Source organism: Gadus morhua, chromosome 8, assembly GCF_902167405.1.
Source record: "Gadus morhua chromosome 8, gadMor3.0, whole genome shotgun sequence".
NCBI lineage: Eukaryota > Metazoa > Chordata > Actinopteri > Gadiformes > Gadidae > Gadus > Gadus morhua.
Window position 1 is genome coordinate 3,592,701 of NC_044055.1, and position 13,936 is coordinate 3,606,636.

Consider the following 13,936-nt stretch of genomic DNA (forward strand, 5'->3'; position numbering starts at 1 on the left):
CAAAGCTGTAGGGGGCGCTGTGTAGAGAAATGTGCGTGCCAAAACCAAGAAAACAGTGAAGAAATTCCCGAAGTTGCATAGTGGGCCTTTAAGTCCTGCTCTGCTCTCTACTCAACGCAGCAGTGTTAAAATTCAGGAAGGTTTACACATTTACTTCAGACAAATTAATTATTCTCTGTCCGTCTAATTTGTTTATGATAGAATCACCTAAAAAAAAAACGGGCCTTACAAGAGTCCGAGGTAACTTAACCCTATCGCGGCTTAAATACAGAAAGAAAACGATTCATGCAACTTTTTATAGCTTTTCGTAAAAATGCTGAGTGGAAAAGGTCACTGATTACAAAAAATGGTTGATCGAGCGTTGAAGCTGGCCTTTTGCTTAAAACATGAACGGTTGAATATATAATAACTCAACCAGAACTTTAAACAAGAACCTTAGTTTCTCAAAGCGCAAAGATCAGAATTAAAAATTCACCAGCTCAATTGGTCCAAGATCAGAATAAAAAATTCATTCAAACGACACTTCAAACAAGAAACACATTTTCTCAACATAATGGTTCAACACATAATTACTCAACCAGCACATTAAACAAGAAAAACAACTCAATCGGTACCTCAAACAAGAAACTTATTTTTCTCACAATAACAAGAAACATGTTTTCTCTAAATGCCGAGATCAGAATGAAAAATTCACTCAAACGGTACCTCAAACAAGAACAGCTCTGAATTCATTAACAACTCTGAATTCCCAACTCTCTCTCTCTCTCTGTCTCCTCCGTCTCCTCTGCATCATCGTACGGGCTGATTTCAAAGAAATGGTCTGACTTCCCCATCGCATCCTATCGGTTACATAATATTCAGTCTCACTGGTGGAAGGAAAACAGTCAGTCAGTCAGTCAGTCAGTCAGTCAGTCAGTCAGTCAGTCAGTCAGTCAGTCAGTCAGTCTTGTTTTTGTCTTATGTGAACTTAACACACACATCAGCACATTGGATTGTGGCTGTGATGTACTTTCATCATTCGATAAATACATTTCTTATTAAATGCATGGTTTGTCGTGCTCTTTATCAATAGTTTATAAATGTAGATGTTATGGAAATTCATGATGAATTATTTTTAGGTTTGGGTCCGGGAAGACCCCAAATGTCTCTTTTTGTTCTCGAAGAGAAAATCTTTGGAACCCCTGTATTAAGAACCCCTGTGATGAAGTATCATCACCATGACGCATGCCTTTTACCTAAAAGAGAATTAAAGATTAATGCCATGATCAGTGTTGACTTTAAGCATTTTAATTGAATATTGCCCACAAGAAATCATCAGAAGAAAGAGTTAAGAACTCAAAGGTGCTTCTGGGTGGGGGAGGGGCGGATGGTGTATGGGGGCGATTTGGGCGACGCACTACCAACTGGGAGAAAGAGGATTTATTTTCTAACAAATTCTATCACAGCAAAAGTAGTTTTCAGTGTTCTAGACATATTATCTGTCATTGTCCAATCAGAATCGTTAGATTCAAGTCGCGTTTCAAATGCTTCGCCTCTCTGGGCGAACTCATCGACGTGGAAAATCGGCCCAAACTTTTCTTCCAGAAAATGAGCCTTCAATGCATTTTGAATGGGGATTTGGGACTTCCTTTTAGTCGACGATCCAATTCAGATAAATTGGCATTAAAACAATGAGTACCTCCGAGACCAAAATTAATAAAAAAGCGGTCACACATCGACATTCTGTACCAGAAGCTCCAATATAAGGTGATGCAGTCTTCATCAAAAGGGCCCTCGAGAGCTTCACAAGCAGTGTGCAGACCATTTGGTAAGATAACATTTATATTATTTAATCCTTCTCAAAGCAAAGCTTTGTTATGAGAACGTTTGCATGAAAGGAGACTGTATTTGTGTCCTTTTTTATAATATATTGCCAGTGGTGTAATCTAGCATGCTTTACTCTGTGCTGGACATCCTGGTTAGGCGAGGCACAATGGATAGCTTAAAAAACAGTGTTTAACACTAACATTATGCATCCCTGCCCATTTTAAGTGGGTATACTCATCATGCCTTCAGTGTATCTTGAACAACAACACATAAAAGGTTGCCCATATTATATTGATATTTTATCGTATTTTTCTAAATGCATACTTGACTGTAGATAGATTTATGAGTGAAGTTACCAACACAATAGATAAAGAGTCTTTAACACTAACATTATGCATTCCTGCCCATTTTTAAGTGGGTATGCTGACATCTTTTTACTGGATAAAGTGTGAACATGTGCATCACATAGACTACAGTACTGTACACAGCCTAACAAACACATTATTGGTTTGTTTGCATTCAGAGACTCTGACCAGCTGCAAGAACCATCAGGAACCGACAGACCAAGGACGGCTTTGACAGAAGAGGCGAAGCAGAGGCTGTCTGAAGAGGTCTGCGACACCATCCTGGCTCACACCAAAGCGACCTTGTGAGTGCTACCTTAGTACAAGGAAATATGTTTGAAAGGTACTGCCATTCGTTTCCTGCTGATGCTCTGAATGCCACTGTGAAGGCATATACCATGCTGAACAAGGCAAAGCTCAAGACGGAACTGTCTCTGATCTATGAGAATCCTGAATCAAGGCTTGTTGTGGTGCACTGGCACTGTACCAGGTTATCATGAGCTACAACCTCCAGGAGACATTCTCTGAGACTGAGTTTATTGAACATTCTCATAACTACTCCTATGACAACAGCTGAAGCTGAGAGATGTTTCTCAACTTTGAAAATATTTAAGACATTCATGCGGAATTCAATGGGTCAGGAACGTCTGAATGCACTGGCCATGCTCTCCATGGAGAGGGAACTAGTCCATGCATTTTTTCAATGAGAAAGTCATTGACCGCTTTGCTGCACTGAAAGAGAGACTAGCAAAGTTTCAGTACAAGTAATGTAGTCTCTGTCTCTGTCTCTCTGTCTCTCTCTGTCTCTCTCTGTCTCTCTCTCTCTCTGTCTCTGTCTCTCTGTCTCTGTCTCTCTCTCTCTCTCTCTCTCTGTCTCTGTCTCTCTGTCTCTCTGTCTCTCTCTCTCTCTCTCTCTCTCTCTCTCTCTGTCTCTCTCTCTCTCTCTCTCTCTCTCTCTCTCTGTCTCTGTCTCTCTCTCTCTCTCTCTCTCTGTCTCTGTCTCTGTCTCTGTCTCTCTCTCTCTCTCTCTCTCTCTCTCTCTCTCTGTCTCTCTCTCTCTCTCTCTCTCTCTGTCTCTCTCTCTCTCTCTCTCTCTCTCTCTCTCTGTCTCTGTCTCTGTCTCTCTCTCTCTCTCTCTCTCTGTCTCTCTCTCTCTCTCTCTCTCTCTCTCTCTCTCTCTCTCTCTCTCTCTCTCTCTCTCTCTCTCTCTCTGTCTCTGTCTCTCTCTCTCTCTGTCTCTGTCTCTGTCTCTCTGTCTCTCTCTCTCTCTCTCTCTCTCTCTCTCTCTCTGTCTCTGTCTCTGTCTCTCTCTCTCTCTCTCTCTCTCTCTCTCTCTCTCTCTCTCTCTCTGTCTCTGTCTCTGTCTCTGTCTCTGTCTCTCTCTCTCTCTCTCTCTCTCTCTCTCTCTCTCTCTCTCTCTCTCTCTGTCTCTGTCTCTCTCTCTCTCTCTGTCTCTCTCTCTCTCTCTCTCTCTCTCTCTCTCTCTCTCTCTCTCTCTCTCTCTCTCTGTCTCTGTCTCTGTCTCTCTGTCTCTGTCTCTCTCTGTCTCTCTCTCTCTCTCTCTCTCTCTCTCTCTCTCTCTCTCTCTCTCTCTCTGTCTCTGTCTCTCTCTCTCTCTCTCTCTCTCTCTCTCTCTCTCTCTGTCTCTGTCTCTCTCTCTGTCTCTCTCTCTGTCTCTCTGTCTCTCTCTGTCCCCCCCCTTCCCCTGAGGATGGACACTGGTTTACAGCGGCCCTCACAACCGCACACCACCACCCCACCCCTTTCAAGTGTATATTGTATAGTTATCTGCCTTCAGTCTTTCTTGAACAACCACACATAAAAGGTGGCATATTATATTGATATTTTATCATATTTGTCTTAATGCATACTTGACTGTAGATAGATTTATCAGTGAAGTTACCAACACAATAGATTGGCCGTATGTAACCCCTCTTTGCCTTATGAGGTTACAGGTATTTTTGGGTTTCGGTTTCAATTCGAAGTTGGACCAGTTACCAGGATTCTAGGTTAACGCTCATGGAGCCCAGGATGGAACATCAACACTGACCACACTCACACAAAACATAGTTTCAGAACTGTATTGTTAACAACAATTTTCAATATGGAAAATAATAAAATGCGCGCAAAATAAAATAGAAATATAAAGAAATGTCTTTATGGTCTTCTCTTCCTTGATATGAGCTCAGTTTATATCGTTGGGGCCCTTTGATCTTTGTGTTTCCTACCACACCGCAGGTTTGGGAGGTAGTTCAGTTGACTCTGTTCCTTAGTTTCGGCTCGCCATCTGGTTATCTCCAGCGGATGTCTGGAAGCTGCCTGGTGGCTATCCAGTGCTGGTCTCCTATCTATCGTTGACTACCGGTGTCGCTGATGTCCCCTCGACATCGAGCGTCACCAATTCAAATCTTTCACAAAAACCTGGGGTCTCATTTATAAAACTGTGCGTAGGATCGTTACTAAAAATGTGCGTACGCCCAGAAGCCAAGTTTTGCGTGCGCCAAAAAATATTCAGATTTATAAAACACTGCGTACGCACACCTGTACGCAATCTTTGCTTTATAAATCACATACTGACTACAATTGTGCGCAGCTGAATCAGCTTCACGTTCCGCCCTCTACACGCCCCTTTTTAACCATAAATGGTCAATGCAAATGACCTCATGAATGCGATCTGCATATAAAACAGACTCAGATGCCGGTATTATGTCTTGTTGGAAACAATGGCAGAAGTACTGAGAAAATCAAAAAAGCGAAATTTCACGGAGGTTGAAGTGGAGACACTTGTGGGTGAGATGGAGGCCCGAAAGGTAGTTTTGTTCGGCGGTCACGGGATTGGGATCGCTAACAACAAAAAGCAGAGTGAGTGGCAACATGTTGCTGCAGCAGTGAACTCTGTCAGTAGCACGGAGCGCACTGTCCCAGAATTAAAAAAAGAAGTGGTCTGACATAGTTACATATTTTTATCTAGCCTACCAATAAATCGTTATGGTCCCTAAATACCCTCTCCCTCCGAATCCTGCCATTTGCATGGTCCGCCAGAAGTGCCATATGGTGCAGCATTACCACGGCGCTCACCTCTGTATTTATAGGGTTACGGTAATAAGACTGACGAGAACGCCTTGGATAATCAGTTTGTAATTACCCACGTAAAATGTTCTTGAACATAACCCCTTTTTAATGCCTGATTTGTCATGAAAAGCATCAAGAGTAACGGACAACGATTGTGATGAGTGTGGCTTGGTTTTTCACACTTGGGATTTAATTGACATTCGATCATGTGTTTACAGTGTCACATAAAAATATTATGTTTTTGACACATGTTGGACAGATGCTTTATTCCATGCAGTCGCGCCGTCAGTGGACAGTATGGATTGACGGGATTAAATATAGGGAATTTCTTTTTATTTCTATTCTAAGGAGATATTTCTGGAGTTATAACTGAGAAATAACGCAGTGGACTTAAATTATTCTGATTAGGATTTAACGCATGATACGGGTTGAAATTAAATTGATGAAGGGCGATGATAAAACATAATCGTTCTTCTCACTCTGCAATTCTTCGGTCTGACTTCAGTTCACCACCACACCGTCTGTGTCGCCAATTCTCCTTTTCCTCCAAACCATGCGTACGCATGGGTCAGAGTTTGCTTAGGGCTGCGCACATTTTCCCGTCAAGTTGTTTTTTTATAGATCACAACCTTGGCGTGAAAAGTCACGTACGCCAATTTCAGCCCCGTTTTGTGCGTACGCAACGGTTATAAATGAGACCCCTGACCTGTAGAACAGGCCACATTCATACATCTCAGTAAATTACAACAGGCCATTGTTTCAGTTAAAATAAATAATAACATAAATATGACCTATATATTAATTTAAATCAATTAACAAAAATATATTACCCACATAGGTCTCACTTCAAAGTCAAAGTCAAAGTCAAAGTCTGATTATTGTTGCATGTACCAAATTGCTTTAGCACAGCAAAATTCTTACGACTTGGCAAGCATCATTCATCTACGCAGTAGACGTCATACATATAACAAAAATAACATAAAACTCTAAAACAATATGACAATAAACCATATAAAATGTAACATTAACATACAACAATTTAAAAAAACAACATATATCTCTGTAGCACTATGACATTATAACAATATAACATTTAACATTAACATTCCACAATTAGAGTACAGTAGAAGGGCTAGCAGCAGTTTAAGTGTGAATAGAGAATAAGTTAAAAAGAAATGCTAAGGATAAGTTAAAAGTTTTTAAAATTGTGCAAATATATCTATGAAGTGAATTGTATGAGTGGGGGAGCAGGGAGTAGGTGGAGGTGGCAACTGTTCAGAGGTTCAGTGTTTCTGATTCAGAAGCCTTACAGCCAGGGGGAAAAAGCTATTTGTGAGTCTGGTAGTCCGTGTTCGGATGCTCCGGTAGCGTCTACCAGACGGCAGCAATGAGAACAGTCCATAGCCTGGGTGGCTGTTGTCCTTTAGAATCTTTTTTGCTTTCCTCAGGCATCTACTGTTGTAGATGCCTTGCACGGAGGGGAGATGGCTGCCGGTGATACGCTCCGCTGTCTTCACCACCCTCTGCAGGGCCTTGCGGTCGGCAGCGGAGCAGCTACCATACCAGGCAGTGATGCAGCCTGAGAGGGTGCTCTCAATGGTGCATCTGTAAAAGTTTTTGAAGACATGCCAAACTTCTTGAGTCTCCTCAAGAAGTATAGCCGCTTCTGTGCAGTTTTGACTGCTGAGCCTGCCTGCATTGACCAGGTTAGGTCATCCTTGATGTACACACCGAGGAATTTGAAGTTGGAGACTCTCTCCACTTCAGCTCCCTCGATGTGTATGGGGTCCTGACCCCCCCTCTGCAGCTTCCTGAAATCCACGATCATTTCCTTGGTTTTGCAGACGTTGAGAGACAGGTTGTTGTCTTGGCACCAGTCTGCCAAGACCCTTACCTCATCTCTATAGGCGGTCTCATCGTTGTTAGAGATGAGACCCAGGATGGTAGTGTCGTCTGCAAACTTCAGGATGATGTTGGAACTGTGTGTTGCCACACAGTCATGCGTGTACAGGGAGTACAGGAGGGGACTGAGTACGCAGCCCTGGGGGCCCCCGGTACTCAGGGTCAGTGAGGAGGAGGTGTGGTTGCCCATTCTCACCACCTGGGGTCTGCTCGTCAGGAAGTCCAGGATCCAGTTGCACAGGGGTGTTTTAAGACCCAGGCCCCTGAGCTTCGGGACGAGCTTGGCAGGCACAATAGTGTTGAATGCTGAGCTGTAGTCCACAAACAGCATCCTCACATATGTGTTGCTCTTTTCCAGGTGGGAGAGGGTGGCGTGTGTAGCTAGGGCAATGGCATCGTCTGTTGATCGGTTTGGACGGTATGCAAACTGAAAGGGGTCCAGGGTGTTGGGAAGGGTAGAGCAGATGTGGGTTCTGACCAGCCGCTCAAAGCACTTCATAATTGTGTATAATAATAATAATAATAACTTTATAACTTTACCAGTGAATGAAATAAAAACTCAAATAACTCAAAATAGCCTTTTAGCATCAATTGTCCGAATTAAATAATGAATCCCCCTTTTTCTCCTTCCATACAATGCACACAATAGCTTAACATTTAGAATTACTCCACGGTGTTAGCAGTTAACTCGTGCGTTAGCTCGAGTTCAATGCTAATTCGCCTTGGTCGCTACACTAGCGGCTAACGCGCAAGGTTTCAATTTAGCAGTTAGCGACAAGTTCGCACTGACGCACACACACCTCCACTTGACGCTCCCCACATTCAAAAGACACATTAAACTCACCGCCGAGCGGGCAACATCAACTGTGGACTGTTGAGTCAGCTCGCGGTGTTTTCCAACTACTTCTAGATACTTTTAACTACTTCTAGATATTTTTCAATCGTGCAACAGAACGGTGCGTTCTCTCCTCTCCCACTAATTATCACGCAGTTATGCGCACCTGCAACGCCGCTTCACCGTGACGTCATGACGCACGTCTCTGCTCTGTCCGACGCAGTTAACCCCATAAATGCCAGCTATCGCTCTCTCACACATTCATACAAAGTAATAGCGGACTTTTACTCTTTCTTCTTTTAACTTTTTCACAGCTTATGAAGCCTGGGCTACACGTAACACACTCACCCCTTTTAGAATCACATTCTCTCTCTCACTCTCTCACAAACACACATAGGCTACAGACAGAGAGAGAATGTTAACTTGTTTATAATTCCCAATAGGCTCTGTGCACAACTCTAGAAGCGAACTTCCGGTGTCGCCAGGTGTCGACATACTAGTTTCCGGTCTACTTCCCGTATCAGTTACCACGGCAACTATAAATAGTAAAAAGATGGAAAACCCAACCAAACAACGGAAATGTTATGTTAGAAGACTTCACAAGCTTCAACGGAGTGAAGGCGGATCAAACCAACACTGCTGTGTACAGTTGTGCTCAGCTTCCAGCCGGTAACACGGGCTGGTGTGTGGGAGCGAAGAGAGAGACCGGCGAGTCCCGAGCCTTGCTCCGACCCCGAAGAGCCTGAGCTACCCGTTCCGATGGTCTTAGACCATGAGTACAGTGCTACTAGTACAGTGTGTGTTGACCGTGAGCACTACAGTGCTATACAAAAAGAGACATTTGTGGAGTTTGAGGCAATGTGAAGCTGGAGTGTTTGTGTCTGTGTGCGGCTCGCGTGCTTGCACTGTGTTGGGGCCGTGGTGGGCGCTCTCGGCTGGAGCTTTCTGCGTGTTGTGGTGGCTGACGAGGAAAGTGCGCTTGTGTGTACATTTGTGCTGTTTTTTTAATTATACATGTTTGTATTGATTAAACATATGACCTCAGCTAAATCCCCCCACGGACACTGTTATAAAAGAAACAGGCGTATAACGGTTTGTTTATAACGGTTGGTTTACTCAAGCTCTGATTTCTTCATGGACCTGTGGCACAATGCTCCGATAATCACCTCCGATGTTCCCTTATCTTTGCTAGACACTAAAAAATGGACACACGTTGGTACAGTTAGTACAACGGACAGTTAAGGGTTTTTAATACAGAAAAAAAATGTTGTCGCTAACAAATGTTCACTAAAAAGCCGGTAGTCTGTTACTCAAAAGTTATGCAAATAACTCGAAATATAGATCTTAAATCCTTTTTCCCGCTTGCTTGTATAGGTGCAAGGGAACTAGCACCAACAATGCGGTGAACATCGTTAACATTTATTGTCGGTAGGTCTTGGAGACATCTAGAAAAGCCAGACATTCACGCTATGGACTGGGTCAGTAAGTAGACCGGAAACTAGAATGCCGACACCGTCAGTTGACTTCCGGGTTCTAGTGCACAGAGCCTATTATTATTGATGTATTTGCACTTTTAATCTTGCTGAATTCTACAAGGCAAATAAATTAAGTTAAAACTTAGTTCCACGACTCCATTCGTCTTTGTAAGGAAATGTTCTGTTTTGTCTTTATTATTTTGTCCTAATGCACCAGAATGCTTCATTTGTATGTGAAAATCACAAAAGAATCTTCGGGGGGAGGATGCCCCCAGACACCCCTACAGGGGTTTGGTTTACAAACTTTCAGCCCCCCTAAAAATACAATTCAGCAGCCGCAACTGGAAACCGGAGCGTTTCTTGTAAATGGTGTGACTTAAAATAATGACATAGCCACCCCCCCCCCCCACACACACCTGGGAGGGTGTAGCCCTCCCAGTTCAGCTTGAAGAGGCGCGGTAGAGAGACGGAGCTCACATCCTCCTGCTCTCAGGAGACGCAGCCGGGACAGCCAAGGTAGGACAGAAACACTCTCTGATCAGTTATATTGTCACATGATACAATAGAGTTGTTGTGGTGCTGATTTTCCTTTGCACCCGTTTGGAACGTTATCGAATGGACGTAATCAGTGGTTATCAGCCCCAAAACTAACATTAGAAATGTGGACCGTAAATGTTGTGGATTTCACTTCATGTTTCATTTTGATTTATGTTATAACCAGTGTGATATTTAACACTGAGTTTTTCATTAGGTCTAACCGGAGCTGGTCTTATCTCTGCGTTGAAGCCTGAACCTGGACCTGGGCCAGACCGATACAACCAGGTGCGTTCACTTCCTTTTTTTAACGGCTCGCGTGGTTTCGAGTGTGGCACTTGCCTTCCTTTCACTTTGTATTGGACCGTCGAACAAAAGTTTAACTTCTGTAAACTTTTTGCAAATTAGCTTCTTGCAGCGCACGATTGGGTCCTTGTAACGCTTATCAGTTCTTATCAATTTAAAAAAAAATGGAATATTGAGTTCAATTTCTTAATATTCCGTTCTTTGTTCGTCGAGGTAAACGGAAATTAGATATTTTGGCTGACATAAAAAAACGGAAAGGTTCTGTTTCTGAATGCGTCTCTCGTCTGCTGGGGATACAACCAGGTGCATTCACCTCCTTTTTTTACGGTCCTAACGGCTCGCGTGGCCTCGAGTGTGGCACTTGCCTTCCTTTCACTTTGTATTGGACCGTCGGACAAAAAGTTGAACTTGAAAAATAGAAAAGCGGAAAGGTTCTGTTTCTGAATGCTCTCTCGTCTGCCGGGGAAGCCAAACCCCTCCCCTTCCTGAATGATCAGTGGCTGCGCACAGTTTGTGGTGTGTGTGTGTGTGTGTGTGTGTGTGTGTGTGTGTGTGTGTGTGTGTGTGTGTGTGTGTGTGTGTGTGTGTGTGTGTGTGTGTGTGTGTGTGTGTGTGTGTGTGGACGCCCGAGCGGGCGTGCGTGCGTGTGGCCTACTGAGTAGTATGAGATGCCGTATGGGACATTATTCAGAATAAGCATGCACACACACAAACCAAACTCATTCACATACTATACTGAAATACTCGCACACATACAAGTGAAAAGCTTTTACATACACAACTGAAACACTCTCACACAAACTGAAAAATGATACGCTCACATACACAACTGAAAAGCTCGCATAAAACCTGAGTCCCGAGCCTTGCTCCGACCCCGAAGAGCCTGAGCTACCCGTTCCGATGGTCTTAGACCATGAGTACAGTGCTACTAGTACAGTGTGGGTTGACCGTGAGCACTACAGTGCTATACAAAAAGAGACATTTGTGGAGTTTGAGGCAATGTGAAGCTGTAGTGTTTGTGTCTGTGTGCGGCTCGCGTGCTTGCACTGTGTTGGGGCCGTGGTGGGCGCTCTCGGCTGGAGCTTTCTGCGTGTTGTGGTGGCTGACGAGGAAAGTGCGCTTGTGTGTACATTTGTGCTGTTTTTTTAATTATACATGTTTGTATTGATTAAACATATGACCTCAGCTAAATCCCCCCACGGACACTGTTATAAAAGAAACAGGCGTATAACGGTTTGTTTATAACGGTTGGTTTACTCAAGCTGTGAGGCTTCTCTGATTTCTTCATGGACCTGTGGCACAATGCTCCGATAATCACCTCCGATGTTCCCTTATCTTTGCTAGACACTAAAAAATGGACACACGTTGGTACAGTTAGTACAACGGACAGTTAAGGGTTTTAAATACAGAAAAAAAATGTTGTCGCTAACAAATGTTCACTAAAAAGCCGGTAGTCTGTTACCTACCCTCAAAGTTATGCAAATAACTCGAAATATAGATCTTAAATCCTTTTTCCCGCTTGCTTGTATAGGTGCAAGGGAACTAGCACCAACAATGCGGTGAACATCGTTAACATTTATTGTCGGTAGGTCTTGGAGACATCTAGAAAAGCCAGACATTCACGCTATGGACTGGGTCAGTAAGTAGACCGGAAACTAGAATGCCGACACCGTCAGTTGACTTCCGGGTTCTAGTGCACAGAGCCTATTATTATTGATGTATTTGCACTTTTAATCTTGCTGAATTCTACAAGGCAAATAAATGAAGTTAAAACTTAGTTCCACGACTCCATTCGTCTTTAAGGAAATGTTCTGTTTTGTCTTTATTATTTTGTCCTAATGCACCAGAATGCTTCATTTGTATGTGAAAATCACAAAAGAATCTTCGGGGGGAGGATGCCCCCAGACACCCCTACAGGGGTTTGGTTTACAAACTTTCAGCCCCCCCTAAAAATACAATTCAGCAGCCGCAACTGGAAACCGGAGCGTTTCTTGTAAATGGTGTGACTTAAAATAATGACATAGCCACCCCCCCCCCCCCCCCCCCCCCCCCCCCCCCCCCCCCCCCCACACACACACACCTGGCAGGGTGTAGCCCTCCCAGTTCAGCTTGAAGAGGCGCGGTAGAGAGACGGAGCTCATATCCTCCTGCTCTCAGGAGACGCAGCCGGGACAGCCAAGGTAGGACAGAAACACTCTCTGATCAGTTATATTGTCACCTGATACAATATATTTGTTCTGGTGCTGATTTTCCTTTGCACCCGTTTGGAACGTTATCGAATGGACGTAATCAGTGCAGGGGCGGATTTAGAAAAATATTCATGGGGTGGCAAGAGGGGGACAGGAGATTTTGAGGGGTGGCACCCTATGGCAGAAGTATATACAGTATGCCGATTTAATTATAGCCATATCAATCAATATTTACTTGGAAAGCCCCCACATTTAGATATTTTGACTCAATAACATTATATTTAATTTATTGTGGGATGAGTAAAGCCTTACATTTAAACATAAAAGGTTTCAGACAAAATTTAATAAATTATTACTGAATAATTACAAAATCAACCTGCCTTACAACAAACACCTGCACTATTACACCAGCAGGGGCATGGGGCTAAAAATATATGCAAAGAGAGCTGCAATATGTACTTTAGTTAACAATAAGTTGGTATTTGTCCATGAGATATTCCTATCAGATGTCAATCATCAGTCCAACTTGAGTGCAAATATCACTTTATTCACCGATTCCAATAATTTACATACAATGCCACCCTCAAAGCGCGGTGACATAGAATAACTCCCAAAGTAGAGTGTATTACCTGCATGCTTGGAAGAGCCAAATGGGGATTCAGGGGAAGTGCTATCAAAGATTTCCCTGTCTTTCTTTTTTTATATCTTTAATTTCTAAGTATTTTCAAGACCTTTTGGGTTTACCATATTATTTTTTTTGCTCTTGATGTGAAGCTTGTTTTATTATTAATTATTGATGACTTATATTGGTTTATAAAAGTTCAGACAGGTGTGCAACCAAGTAGATTAGAGATGGCCATTTGTAAATAATTTACAGAAGATGACTTGCATTTTGTTGTCCAAGTACCTGTTACTTGGTTCAATGACAATAAAGTTTAATATAATCAAATCGAATGACTGTTGATACAAAAGGAGGCACATGAAGTTAACGGTCAGGAAAACCAGCTGAGTGTAGAAGGGTTTGTGTTTGTTAGCGCGTCTTTAGCACGGATTGCAATTCTTATTGCAGCCTGCAGGGTTATGCGAGAAACATACGGAGAGACGCGGTCGTTGAGCTCCGCCGCCCCACATTGCATGACACTTTAAACTCAACTAGAATCGCAACCATCAATTTGATATCAACAGAACAAAAATAGTCGGAAAGCCTACAGAAACTATAGATAGTTAATGCGACAATCACATTATTAAAAATAAACTTGGAGCAATGATTTACTGAGGGACTATTTTTTTGGGAGAATGCTTTTGCAGGGAGTTCGCCGCCCCACCTGCCCATATGGCCGGCACGCGCCTGCTATGCAGCTATAAGGCATTCCAATCTTAACTTAAGTCTTTAACTATGATGTTTCTGTAATACACAGCCCTGCTCTTTTCTAATTATTATAATTTCTTCATAGATAGACGGTTGATCAGTAT

The 13,936-nt window shown here is 43.0% G+C and overlaps 1 protein-coding gene across 1 annotated transcript in view; it reads left to right on the plus strand.

Annotated features, from left to right (window-relative positions):
* LOC115548598 (verrucotoxin subunit beta-like) overlaps positions 1 to 13,936 on the plus strand; it is a 205,966-nt gene that overhangs the window by 42,994 nt on the left and 149,036 nt on the right. Inside the window, exons 2-4 of the mRNA XM_030363347.1 lie at positions 9,858 to 9,950; positions 10,186 to 10,256; positions 12,362 to 12,454. The gene's annotated coding sequence lies outside the window, so the exon portion shown is untranslated. The remainder of the gene's footprint in view (positions 1 to 9,857; positions 9,951 to 10,185; positions 10,257 to 12,361; positions 12,455 to 13,936) is intronic.